This window comes from Callorhinus ursinus, unplaced genomic scaffold (genome assembly GCF_003265705.2).
Source record: "Callorhinus ursinus isolate GAN/ISIS: 27379988/994484 unplaced genomic scaffold, GSC_fseal_2.0 scaffold1, whole genome shotgun sequence".
Classification (NCBI taxonomy): domain Eukaryota; kingdom Metazoa; phylum Chordata; class Mammalia; order Carnivora; family Otariidae; genus Callorhinus; species Callorhinus ursinus.
The window spans coordinates 5,476,369-5,489,749 of record NW_027397063.1 but is presented as its reverse complement, the minus strand read 5'-3'; the positions used below and the strand labels follow the sequence as shown (position 1 = coordinate 5,489,749).

Below are 13,381 nucleotides of genomic sequence, written 5' to 3'. Positions count from 1 at the left end.
GTGTTCTCCCCCAGAGCCTTTGGAGGAATCACACAACTCTGTTGACACCTTGATTTTAGACCTCTGTCCTCCAGAACTGTAGAAGCATAAATTTCTGTTATTTTGACCCACCCAGTTTGTGGTGATTTGTTATGGCAGATATAGGAGATTGATACAAAAGGGATCAGTTCAATAAATGATGGTATATAAACATGACAGGGTTGGGAGTGAGACCCTTGAGCTATTCCTTATTATGTTCTGGTCTTTGAACTATGTGAATATAGTTCCTTTTAAAAAATAAAATAAAATTCAAACAATAAATAAAATACGATTCTATTTCTTTCTCTATAACCTAGTTATTTGAGTTTTACTTATTGTGCTTTTTTATTTTTTAAAAAGATTTATTTATTTGAGAGACAGCAAGTGTGCGTGTGTGTGCACGAGCAGGGGGAGGGGCAGAGGGAGAGGGAGAGAGAACCCCAAGCAGACTCCCTGCTGAGCATGGAACCCGATGTGGGGCTCGAACTTATAACCCTGAGATATGACTGAGCCAAAATCAAGAGTCGGACACTTAACTAACTGAGTCACTCAGGCATCCCTATTTTTTTTGCCCTTTAAAGCAGTCTGCTTTAAATAATAGTGGACAATTATACTGATTCTTTTTTATACAATTTTGAGCTGGAAAGAGCTAAGAGATTGCCTAGTGTAGTAGGCAGAATAATGGCTCCCAGGGGCGCCTGGGTGGCTCAGATGGTTAAGTGTCTGCCTTCGGCTCAGGTCATGATCTCAGGGTCCTGGGACTGAGCCCTGTGTTGGGCTCCCTGCTCAGTGGGGAGCCTACTTCTCCCTCTCCCTCTGCCATTCCCTCCACTTGTGCTCTCTGACTCTACCTCTTTGTCAAATAAATAAATAAAATCCTAAAAAAAAAAAAAAAAGAATAATGGCTCCCAGAGATGTCCACATCTTACTTAATCCCTAGGACCTATGGATACATTAGGTTATGTGTCAAAGGGGAATTAACGTTGCAGATGGAAAATTTAGGTTGCTTATCAGCTGACCCTAAAATAAAAAGATGACTCTGGATGAGCCAGATCGATATAATCATAAAAGTAGGCTCAGTGCCATCCCTTTAAAAATCAGACAGGGATGCAGGAAAGCAGTGTCAGAGTGATGCGATGTGAGAAAGATTCAACTGGTCATTGCTGCCTTTGGCTTTGAAGATGGAGGAAGTGGCCAGGAGCCAAGGAAGGCAGGCAGCCTCTAGATACCGGAAAAGACAAGGAAATGGATTCACTCTAAGAGACTTCAAAAAAGAACATGGATCTGCTGACACTTTGATTTTAGCCCAGTGGGATCCCCATCAGACTTCTGACCTCCAGAAATGTAAGACAGTATAAGCGTGTTGTTTTAAACCAGTAAGTCTGTGGTAATTTGTGATAGCAGCCTTAGGAAACAGACATCTTGTCAACTCCTCCTTTTCCAGAGGAAGAAACTGAGATCCAGGAACACCAGAGAGAAGAATCAACACTCAATCCCAGGTCTCCTGGTTAATAAGGGTGTTTTCACTATAAAATGTGTTACACAAATAATAACTTAGAAGATAAACATCCTTTCAAGTCAAACATGTTTTGTTATAATTGACTTCTCTGGAACATTTAAAATATGAATTGTTCCTTGAAAAGTTCAGCTTATTAACATTTCTGGAACATTTCTCATCTTAAAAACAAAAATAAACAATAAGGATATTCCATACTCACTCTCAAACCAATTTATTAAGAACCATTTTTTCACCCAGCTGAACTGGCTTATCTTCCTTGGTAAAACTGGACTAGATTTCTCACTTCAAGCCAATTCAGGGTTTTCAGTCCCATGCACATGAAGAGCTTCACAAGAAGAAAAACCTATCATGCCATTGCACGTACAGTTAATGTATGTGCAACAGGATTGCTATAAATTTAAATCCCTGTTCACTGTCAAGAGTAATAAAAAGATTGCTTCTAGAATTAATGTGATTCTGAGCCCTGTTCTCTAAGGCACTAAAAGGTTAACAGAAAGCACATGTTTTAAGAAAACTGTAAGGGGGAAAAAGAGTCCTGATCAAGTGGCATATGAAGGAAGATTATTGTTATTCTGGGGAGTGGGGGGCACCTGGCTGGCTCAGTCAGTGAAGCGTGCAACTCTTTATCTCAGGGTTGTGGGTTCAAGTCCCATGTTGGGTATAGAGATTAAATAAAAATAAAAATAAAATCTTAAAAAAAAAGATTACTGTTATTTTTGGACAGTGTGGTAAAACCAAATTTGTCCTACAGACCTTAAGTACTCAGTGTGTGTTTTGTTTGAATCAAGACTCATGGGAATCTTATGGTATTTAGTTAATCATGCTTAAAATGTAAGATTAGAGTAATCAAGCAAGGACAAATATAAGATGTTATTTTAGACTTTAAAACAAATTCCATGGTATTGTTGAAGGGTGCTGGCTTAGAATTCAGAAAATCTGGGTTCAAGTCTGGGTTTTACCCTTTCGAGGTTATGACCACCTCCCTGAGTCTTAATCCCCAATTTATAAAATGGGAATTATGGGGCCCCTGGGTGGCTCAGTTGGTTAAGCCACTGCCTTTGGCCCAGGGTCCTGGGATCGAGGCCCACATTGGGCTCCCCGCTTGGCGGGGGGCCTGCTTCTCCCTCTCCCTCGGTCGCTCCTACTGCTTGTGCTCTCCTGCTCTCTCTCTCTCAAAAAAACCCCAAAAAACCAAAAAACCCCCACTAAAATAAACAAACAAACAAACAAACAAACAAATAAATAATGGAAATTATGATACCATCCTGGCCTTCTAACAGGTACTTGTGAGTACAGCATGGAATAAGGAGCATGAGAACAATTCACAGACTCTACTCTGGGTGCCGAGGAAAAGCCCTGTGCATGAGGGGCAAGCTAGGAGTAGACGGGAGGCCTCATCCCACAAGGGCCACTGGTGCAGATACCCTCACTTGTGGAACTCCTGCCCTTACTGGCAAAAGAAAAGTACAGATCTATGAGCAAACGAGTAGTTTCTTGTGGAAGTTCATGAGCAAGTCAGGTCCTTGCACTGGAAATCCTCCTGCTGCTGCACTGGCCTGACCTTGCCAGTAATTAACTGGGCCTCTTAATCTACTGCCTGGAACTCTCTGTGGTTTCCTCCTTAGGATGACCTTCCCCTCATATGTTGTGTTAGGATGCTTTAACAAGTGAGGAAAACTCATCCAGAAATGGCTTAACTGATGAAGAAGAGGTATACTGAAGAAGAGTTCTGGAGATAGGTGGTTCCAGCTTGTGAATCAACAGGCTAGAAGATGCCATCTTTCAGCCTGATCACCCTCAGCTTGTTTTACTCAGTTCAGCTCCCGTCACATTTGAAAGATGGTTGCCCCAGGACATCCAGAAGAAGCTGACCAATCCTTCATTTTGCAGATCTTTTTTAAAGAAAGGGAACATTTCCCAGAAGCCTCCAAATGCATGCCCCTCATGTCTCACTAACCAGGACTGGGTAGGTGTCAGGCTTACCCCTAAACTCATCACTGACCTACAGAATGGGGTGACCCTGGCTGGTTTAGACAATCAGGATTTATGATTTCCTCCAGTCACAGGGGAGGGCAGACTCTGAAACAAAATCTGGGCTATTGGGCTGGTGATCAACAGTGCCTGCTGGAACTGGAAAATAATCTTTTTTTTTTTTTTTTTTTTTGGAAGGGGGTAGGGAGGGGCAGAGGGAGAGGGAGAGAGACTCAGGGCTTGATCTCATGACCCTGACATGATGACCTCAGTTGAAATCAAGAATCAGACGCTTAACCGACTGAGCCACCCAGGCACCCCTGGAAAATAATCTTTATGGTTCAGTTCAACTCTGTCTACAGTAATTGCTTAGACGTTGAAAAGGAAGGTCCATTATTACCTTTCTTGTCTTAGATAACCAAAGGACATCATGAACTTAAATATATCCAAAATGAAACCACGGACATTTTCCCTCAAACCTGCTCCACTTACAGTCTTCCCAACCATCTTAATTATTAACAACTTCACGCACTGGGCCAAAACTCTGGAATCATGCTGGACCTCTCTCCTCTTGCACCCAACATCCCAACCATCAGCAAATCCTCTTGACACTGCCTTCAAAAATCGGGGCCCAGGAAACAGGGATTTTGGGGGAAGGTTTGCATAAAACCCAGCTATGCTCCAGCATCAGACTAAGGAGCATCTGGAGGCAGCATCCTTGGCATGGAATTGGGTGTCCTCATGACGGGCAGTAGCAGGGATGAAACTTCTCCAGGTAGCTCTGTGGACTATGGATGGGGACAAGGAGCCAGAGCATGTGAAAGCTGTAGCTGATACTCTGATTTGTGGACACGTGAGCTGCTACTTTGGATATGCCCGGAAATAACTAAGGACACCTGGGGATGAGGAGAAGGGCTGGTGGGGACTTGTGCCAGGAGGAAAATGCAAACTGCCTTTATTTGTGGCTACAGGCTAATCAGGCTCTTCGGGACTACCGGTGGATAACTACAAGTATGTATGATGGAGATGGCATTGTGAAAATATATAAACTACTGTGTTTTTGTTTCTCTCTGAAATCACATTCCCTGGTAGCCTCCCACTCGAAAGTCTGAGTCATGGGCCTTTTTGTCCCAGAAAAGGAGAGGCTGTTCACCCCCAGAACAAGGATGTAATTGCTTTGAGTGCCAAAGTAGACTTTCCTGAGGCTGTAGCATGGAGTGACCAGCCATCCTGGTTTTTCTAGCACAGTCCCATCTACACTTGTGGTCTTAGCATTATTTTAAGTATCAATCCATTTTACTATCAAAGGTGTCCCAGTTTGGACAGTAAACTATAGAATCACCCCACTTTAGAAGATAATAGTTTGAAAACCTTTTCTTGATTCCTTAGCATCCATTAACAAATCAAAAGTCAACCCTTATAAAAAGAGTATAGAATTTTACTATAAATCAGGGGTAGCAAGAAATCAGCATTGAAGGTAGAGATCAGTGGTTCTTAAAGTGTGGTTAGCAGTCCAGCAGCAGCAGTATCTCCCGGGCACTTGATAGAAATGCACATTCTCAGGCCCCATCTCGGACCTGCTGAATCAGGAACTCTGGAGGGTGGGGCTAGTCATCTGTGCTTTAACAAGCTCTCCAGGGGGTTCTGATTCAGAGAAAGTGTGAGATCCTCTGAGGTGGAACAAGTGGAACACTTTCTTCAATACTGTGGGAAGAGAGGGAAAAGGAGAGCTACAGGGGAGACAAGCAGTGTGAGCCACATGGGTCCTTACTTCCTCTTTCCCTGTGAGTTCTTTTTTTTTTAAGATTTTATTTATTTATTTATTTGAGAGAGAGAGAGCACAGGAGCAGGAGCAGAGGGAGAGGGAGATGGAGAAGCAGACTCCCCCTGAGCAGGGAGCCACATGTGGGGCTCCATCCCAGGACCCTGGGATCATGACCTGAGCCGAAGGCAGACGCTTAACCAAGTGAGCCACTCAGGCGCCCCTCCCTGTGAGTTTTGAGGGCAGAGGTAGAAACACCTAGATAGAAATGAAAGATCTTGAGAACTTTAAGAGTGGCTAGTGGCTAGTGGCCTACTTTAAGAGTAGAAGAAGATCAAAGATCTTGGAGAGGGTCCATGGGAGAGATTTCAACATGGTGCCAGGCCAGCACAGCTGGGTGTGGAGGGTGATGTAAGAAGAGGGAAGTCTGAAGAGCTTCACATCACCTATGCTTAGCACCTACAGCACCCAGAAGTTTCTGTGGGCCCAGTATTGGATTACAAAAAAAAATGAGTCAACTGGTAGACTAGCAGAAGACTGGGAGCAGTGCAAAAAAGTGGGCACTTGGTGACAAAGCAAATGGTCTGAACCACAGACAACAGTGGTGGGACCAGTCACACCATGGCTGTCACCAGTCCAGAACCAGACTGGACCAGCTGCTCTGCAGCTGAAACCAACAAGGTTCCTGGTGACATCACATGGATGGATAGGAGGTGCTTTCCTCCAATGCTGCCAGAGATGCCCAGAGTCTATCCTGGAGTGCAATCACAGGAATGGGAGGAAACTCAGCATCTATCAGTGAAACAGGAAACTGTCCACAGTCTAAGGAAGGCAGTCTGGAGCACTGTGGTGTTTGGGATAATTACAACCCCTCTGGAAAATGACTAGCATTTATGAGAAAATAATTGAGCAATTTTCTCATAGACTCTGATGAGATTAAGAGCCTCTGTGGGCAGTTAGATTTACCTATATTGTCTTGTTATGAATCACCTGAACTGCTAACACCATCAGGCTGGCACTGAATAGACCACTGTTCACCTGAAAGGCCTTTTTGAACCTAATATTAACAATATTTTTAGTCACCTTTACTTCTATCAAAAGTTTCTACTAAAAAGAAATCTCTGAACTGGCTTTATTTCAGGCCTTGTTCCCCTGCAGCACTTTTTTTTTTTTTTTTTTTTTTTTTTTAAGCAGGCTCCATGCCCAACATGGGTCTTGAACTCACAACCCTGAGATCAAGTCACATACTCTACCGACTGAGCCAGGCAGGTTCACAACCCTGCAGCAATTTTAAATAAAATTTTATGTGTGCTCATAATGAGTTCATAAGAAAGTTGTTTTAGTATCTAAAAGACTCTGAGTTAAGCTAAAGTGGTGGTTTTCAAAGTGTGGTCTCTGGGCCAGCAGCATTACCTGAGAACTCACTAAAATGTAAATTCTCCAGCTACACCCACGTCCTAATGAACCAGAGACACAGGGGGAGAAAGCTGACTTCTGGCTATGGTCAAGTGAAAAGGTCAGCAAATCCTCTCCCCAGAATGCAACTATAATATAAAGCTAGACAAAATTGACAAGAATGACCATTTCAGTGCTCTGGAAACCAACCAAAGGCAGATGACAATTTGAGAAGTGTTTATGCTTGAAAACTGCCGAACTGTGAGTAAGAATAGTAGATGTCTGAGGCATTCTGGCCTAGCACTTCTTCCATCTCCTCCAGCCCAGTGGGTGGAGGGGTTCTGCTAGGGCAGGACAGGTCATGAGGACTGGCAGCTATGCCACTGCGGGCTCACAGGATTTGGTGTAGTGGGTGATGTCCATGGCCAATGGCACTGTCAGTGGAAGTAATGACAGCCTTGCCTTCCAGAAAATACTACAGGAAGTCCTTCAGACTGAAAGGAAGTGACATCAGAGGGCAATTGGATGCACAGGAGAGAATGAAAAGCACTGGAAAAGGTAAATATGTGGGTTAATATAAAAGACTTATAAATATATTTGCCTCATTTCTCCTCTTAATTTCTTTACAAGACATAAGATTGTGTACAGCAATACTCAAAACACTGTATTGTTGGGTTTACAGCATATATAAATGTAATATGTATAACAATAATAATACAAAAGAGAGGGGAGAAAATTGAGCTATATTGCAGTAAAATTTCTATTATTTTACCAGAATTAAATTAGTATTAGTCTCAACTAGATTTTGGTAAGTTAAGATGCTATACTCTAGGGAGTAACCATTAAGAAAATACATTTTAAGATAGTAAGAAAAGTTAACAGAGGAACTTAAATGATATACCAAAAAATACTTATTTAACACAAAAGAAAGCAATAAAAGAGGTACAGAGAAACAAGGAAGAGAGGGGACATATGGGAGACAAATAGCAAAATGGCAAATGTAAATCCATACATATTATGAATTACATTAAATGTGCATGGCCTATATATCCCAATCAAAGAGTAGAGATATTCAGATTGGATACAAAAAGCAAGATCCAAATACATGCTACATGCAAGAGACACACTTAGGTTCAGAGACACAAATAGGCTGAAAGTAAAAAGATGAAAAAAGATATACCATGAAAACAGCAACCATAAGAAAGGTGAAGCGGCTTATGTGGATATTAGCTAAAATAGATGTAAAGATAAGAAATATTACTAGAGACAAAGAGATGTTTCATAGTGATAAAAGAGTCAATAGATCAGGAATCTACAAAACCCAATTTCCAAGTAAGGTCACATGGGGTTAGACTTCAAGTTACGAATTTTGGAGGAGTCACAATTCAAGCCACAACAAATCCAAATGTCCAGCAACTTTTGTGAGTGGAAAAATAATCTGTGGTATATCCATATAATAAACTACTATTTAGACATAAAAAGGAATGATCTATTGATGCATGCTACAACATAGATTAAGCTCTAAAACATACTAAATGAAAGAAGCCAGATGCAAAGACTACATATTGTATGGTTCCATTTATAAGAAACATACAGAAAAGGCAAATTTATAGAGAAAAATGCAGATCAGTGGTTGCCAAGGGCTTGGGATAGGAGAAGGGATTAAGCAAAAACCAGCAGGAGGAAACTTACCGGGCTGATGGAAATGTTCTAAAACTGCATTTTGATAATGATGGCCAACTACATAAATTTACTAAAAAAAAAAAAAAAAAAAAAATCACCAAAGTGTACACTTACAAAGCGTGAATTTTTTTATAGTATTTAATTATATATTAATAAAGCTATTTCTTTTTTAAAAGTTTCTGGGGATGGGGACCAGCAATCTGGGTTTTAATAAGCCTTCCAGCTAATTCTTATACTAAGGTATGGAAATCACTGCTCTAAAGAGACTGTTTAAAACAAATGAACTTGACATAACATCATTGGCACATCCAAGTCTTATCTGATTCTTACCCATCCAAAGTGGTAGAGGTTCATGAAGACAATTACATCCCCTAGAGGGAATAAATAACTACATTTTCTTTACAAATCTGAATAGCATGCATGTTAAATTTGACATAGAGTCCAGACTTAGAAGTGACCCTGAGATTCAGACCCATATCCAAATGGACAATTCAAGCTTGGCACTTCTAGGTCCCTCAGGCACCCCAGATGCACCCTTTCCTGAATGAGGCTCTTTATCCCTCTACTTGCTTTCCTTGGTAAATGGCACCACCATCCACCCGGTGGCCCAAGCCTGAAACAGGGGAACTACATTTGCCTTCCCCCTCCCTCATCCTGCACTTTAGATAGTCACTGAGGCTTGCATTCCGTTTCCATTATCTCTCCATTTTTTCCAGTAATGGCCTTACGCCAGGACCTTATCATGACTTGCAAATGGACTCACTGCCTTCAGTCTCACCCCACCCCCTGTCAGTCCACACTCAAGATAGTCTAGGGATCATTTTTTTTAAAGATTTTATTTATTTATTTATTTATTTATTTATTTTAGAGAGCGAGAAAGGGCACGCTAGTTGGGGGGGGGTGGAGCAGTGGGAGAGGGATAAGCAGACCCCGTGCAGAACCCACACAGGGCTTGATCCCACAGTCCTGAGGTCATGACCTGAGCCGAAATCAAGAGTCCAACATTCAACTGACTGAGCCGCCCAGGCACAGCCCCCGCCCCTCCCAGGGATCATTCTTACACATGGACATACTCATACTGCTTCCTGCTAAAACTTCTTTGGTGGCTTCTCATCTTTATCAGTTAGGAACTGCTTTTGACTACATGTACCAGAAACCTGGTTATGCTTGTTTAACCAAATAAAGGTGCATTTTTCTCACGTGATGAAGTGCCAAGGTAAGTGGCATATTCCCAATGCAAACCATTGTTAGTTTCTTCTTTTTTTTTTTTTTTAAGATTATTTATTTATTTATTTGCGAGAGAGTCCACATGCACGAGCAGAGGGGGTGGGGCAGACGGAGAAGCAGACTCTCTGCTGAGCAGGGAGCCCAACCTGAAGGCAGTCAGGTAACTGACTGGGCCACCCAGGCACCCCAAACCGTTGTTAGTTTCTTATGTCTTATAGTAACATAATGTGCATTTATAGCTTATATATATACAATTTGAAGATTTGAATGTAATCGGGCACAAGCCCAGTGTTTTCAAAAAAGCTCCCAGGTAGTTCTAATGTGCAGCCCAGGTACCTGTGATTGACAGCTGAGGTCTAGAGAGGATTATCCAGGAAGATACAGTGGGCCAGACTGAGCCAGAGCCCAGGCTGGAACTGCTAAAAATATAGCCTATGACATAGGTTATTGACAAGATTATTAAATATACAGCTAACTCGCAATTACAGTTCGCAAACTTCTAATCGCAGACTGTTCACTCCTGCTTACTAGCCATCTACATTAATTTTTACACTTTTCACTTTCTAACTTTTAAGAATGCCTCAGATACCTCATGATTCTGTGATATAATCTTCCTAGAGGGTTTATTGGTAATAGGTTTCAGTTTTGGGGATTTACTGACATCTGCATTTTAGTATCTGCAGGCAGAACCAGCTAATGCCACTTCTTGTTTCTCCTTTGCTTCCTAACTGTTAGTGCATTTGTTTCTTAGCATTTAAAAACCTCTCTTTGTACTTTGCTTCTTTTGAATTTTCCCTAACTCTGGCATTTTTCTACAAGTCACATAAAAATATGTCTTTTGGGGGGCCCCTGGGTGGCTCAGTCAGTTGAGCACCTAACTCTTGATTTCTGCTCAGGTCATGATCTCAGGATCCTGAGATTGAGCCCCACGTCAGCTCCATGCTCAGCGGTGAGTCTGCTTGAGATGCTCTCTCTCCCTCTCCCTCTGCCCCTCCCTCCCGTTCTCGCTCTAAAATAAATAAATAAATAAATCTTAAAAAAAATATGTCTTTCATAAGCAAAGGCTGTGGTAATAATCCCTTTGTGATGTGAAGGAGATTGATAGAAAACTACATATTTACTGAGAATGATGAAGGTATAAAGGGAAAACTGCCTTGAGTCACAGAAATAAAAATGATTTAGGGAAGAGAAAGAAGAGATAAAGGAGAAAAATAGAAAAATGAACCCTAGGAAAAGAAGAGGAGGAAGGGGAAAAGAAAAGAAATGTAAGACTGAACTTCTGGTCTACCTTCTCACTCACATCCTAACTACAGAGGTCCCCAAACATTGACTTTCATTCTCAGGAATGCCAGAAAGACACGCCGTAAGCTGCTCAGTCATCCACTCAGGCTGCAGTGATATCTGAGACATCTATCCCTCCTCATCATTCCCTATAAAATCAAAGTCTCTCTGGATTACTCGTGCGCCATTCTGACCGTCAGATTCTGGCCACATTTTGGGGCTCAAGACAACCCAAGCTACTTTTGGATTTTTTTTGACTTCTTGGAAATAATGACTCTCAATAGGATTGGCCTGGTACAAAAGTGAACTTTTCAAAATTACCTGAGTACTCTGGTCACACTGCAGTTTGAAACACATGAACTCTGGGGCACAAAATTTTGGGGCAGGAGCACTCCAAAGCCACCATGGAATCTCAAGGTCAAAATGAATAGGCCTGCCCTAATTATTTACTAGACTGGGTCAAGAGCACAAATGGAGGCCCTCACACCATACACTAGATCTTTAAATGATATAAATCAAGATAACAGCCAGATAAAATAGATCCTATCTTCTGGTTTAACAAATATATCTTAATAAAGACCTGGAAGGCAGGTTCAAATATGGCATTCTTGGACTTCCTTGAGTTCTATGTAGGAAGGTGGCAGCGATAGAATGAGAGCCAGCCCCCTGTCCCTGGTCTTTCCTTCTTTCCCCACTGCAGGCTTCATGCTGCACTGAGGGGGCCTATGGTCAAACTTAGGTGTATACCCATGGTGGCACAGTCCATCTTTAGCCTGTCTAGGCCCTGGAAACAGACCGAGGATGCCAAGAAATTCCAATGTCTTAAGTATTCAATGAGTGTTCTAGAACAGTAGTTCTCACCTGGGGGCAATTTTGCCCCTCAGGGAACATTTGGCAATTTCTGGAGACATTTTGTTTGTCACAGCTTGAGGAAGGGGGTGTTAAGAGCATCTAGTGGGTAGAGGCCAGGGATGCTACTAAACATCCTACAAGGTACAGGATGGCCACCACAACAAGTAGTTATCTGACCCAAAATGTTAACAGTGCCAAGACTGAGATATCCTGCCGCAGGTTGGACAACAAATACTGTTCAAGATCACAAGATACCTTGGAGATATTGTGGGTTTGGTTCCAGACCACCGCAATAAAGTAAATATTGCAATAAAGTAAGTTGGATGAAATTTTTGGTTTCCCAGTGCATGTAAAAGTTATGTTTACACACACAGTAGTAAATGTGCAATAGCATTATGTCTAAAAAAATGTATATACCTTAATTTAAAAATATCTTATTGCTAAAAAATGCTAACCATCACCTGAGCTATCAGCCAGTTCATAATCACTGATCACAGATCATCATAACAAATATAATGGATAATAAAAAAGTTTGAAATATTGCGAGAATTACCAAAAACGTGACACAGAGACATGAAGTGAGCAAAGGCTGCTGGAAAAACGGTGCCAGTGGGTGCCTGGCTGGCTCAGTCAGTGGAGTGTGTGACTCTTGATCTCAGGGTTGTGAGTGTGAGCCCCACACTGGGTGTAGAGATTATCTAAAAATAAAATCTTTGGGGGAAAAAAAGAAAGAAAAGAAAAATGGTGCCCACAGACTTGCTCAATCAGGGTTGCCACAAACCTTCAGTTCACAAAAAAATACATCTGCAAAGTGCAATAAAGTGAAGCGCAATAAAATGGGGGTATGCCTGTATTTAAATTCCTTAATCCTGTTCTAGAAGGAGGGGTAAGGATCTGGATGGGAACACCCTCTTGGCTCCACAGACTCTCCCTCACAGGATATCTGGCTTGGGGAGGGACAGAACAGAGCCTTCTAAAGTACGGGCCCAGGGCCAGGGACTCCATTGTGCAGGTGGGAGGGCAGTACTGGGAATGAATTTAGAGTACCTTCTGGGGTCCTCTAAACCTGTAGGAGACAAAGCCCTTCCACTGACCAAAACAGGGGGCTCTCCAGGCTTCATCTGACTATCTCAAAAGAGGACCAGCTCCCTGTCCCAGGGCTGCTCTTTGTATCCAGGAGTTGGTCCCTGGGCTGGTCCCCTGGCCAGCTCATATAATGAACTGAAACCTGACTTCCTAATTTCCTGGAACCCAAAGAAACTTAGACCTTGGGCAAAGGCCCTTTGGCTAGCATTTGCACATTTATGCAACTTACTAGCATACGCCAATTATCTGGCAAATACTAGTAAGTATAAGCAGGAAAATTACGAATATGTGCACTTTCTAGAGGCTGATAAAAAATGGGGATTGTATATCTTTGATAGAGGACGCCTTAGAATCCAAGGGTCTAAATAAGTAAATACGATGAAGTGTAGCCCACGTGCGGCTGAAGCAGCCCCTGTCCTTGTTTCACTCTGGCGTTGAATTAGGCCTCAGTATTTTGTCATCCTTACAAGTGAATCCTCCTGAATGAGCATTAGAAGGAAATACAGATTGTGGTGAAGAGTTCTCAGGAAATGGGGAGGATTTAAAAATCCCACAAAGCAAACGGAACAGAAATCCCCAGCAGGCAG

General features: G+C 42.1%; 1 long non-coding RNA gene across 1 annotated transcript in view; it reads right to left on the bottom strand.

The window, feature by feature from the left end:
- LOC112820682 (uncharacterized) overlaps window positions 1–13,381 on the bottom strand; it is a 30,975-nt gene that overhangs the window by 16,077 nt on the left and 1,517 nt on the right. Inside the window, exon 2 of the long non-coding RNA XR_003207224.2 lies at window positions 8,358–8,418. This is a non-coding gene — a long non-coding RNA (uncharacterized lncRNA). The remainder of the gene's footprint in view (window positions 1–8,357; window positions 8,419–13,381) is intronic.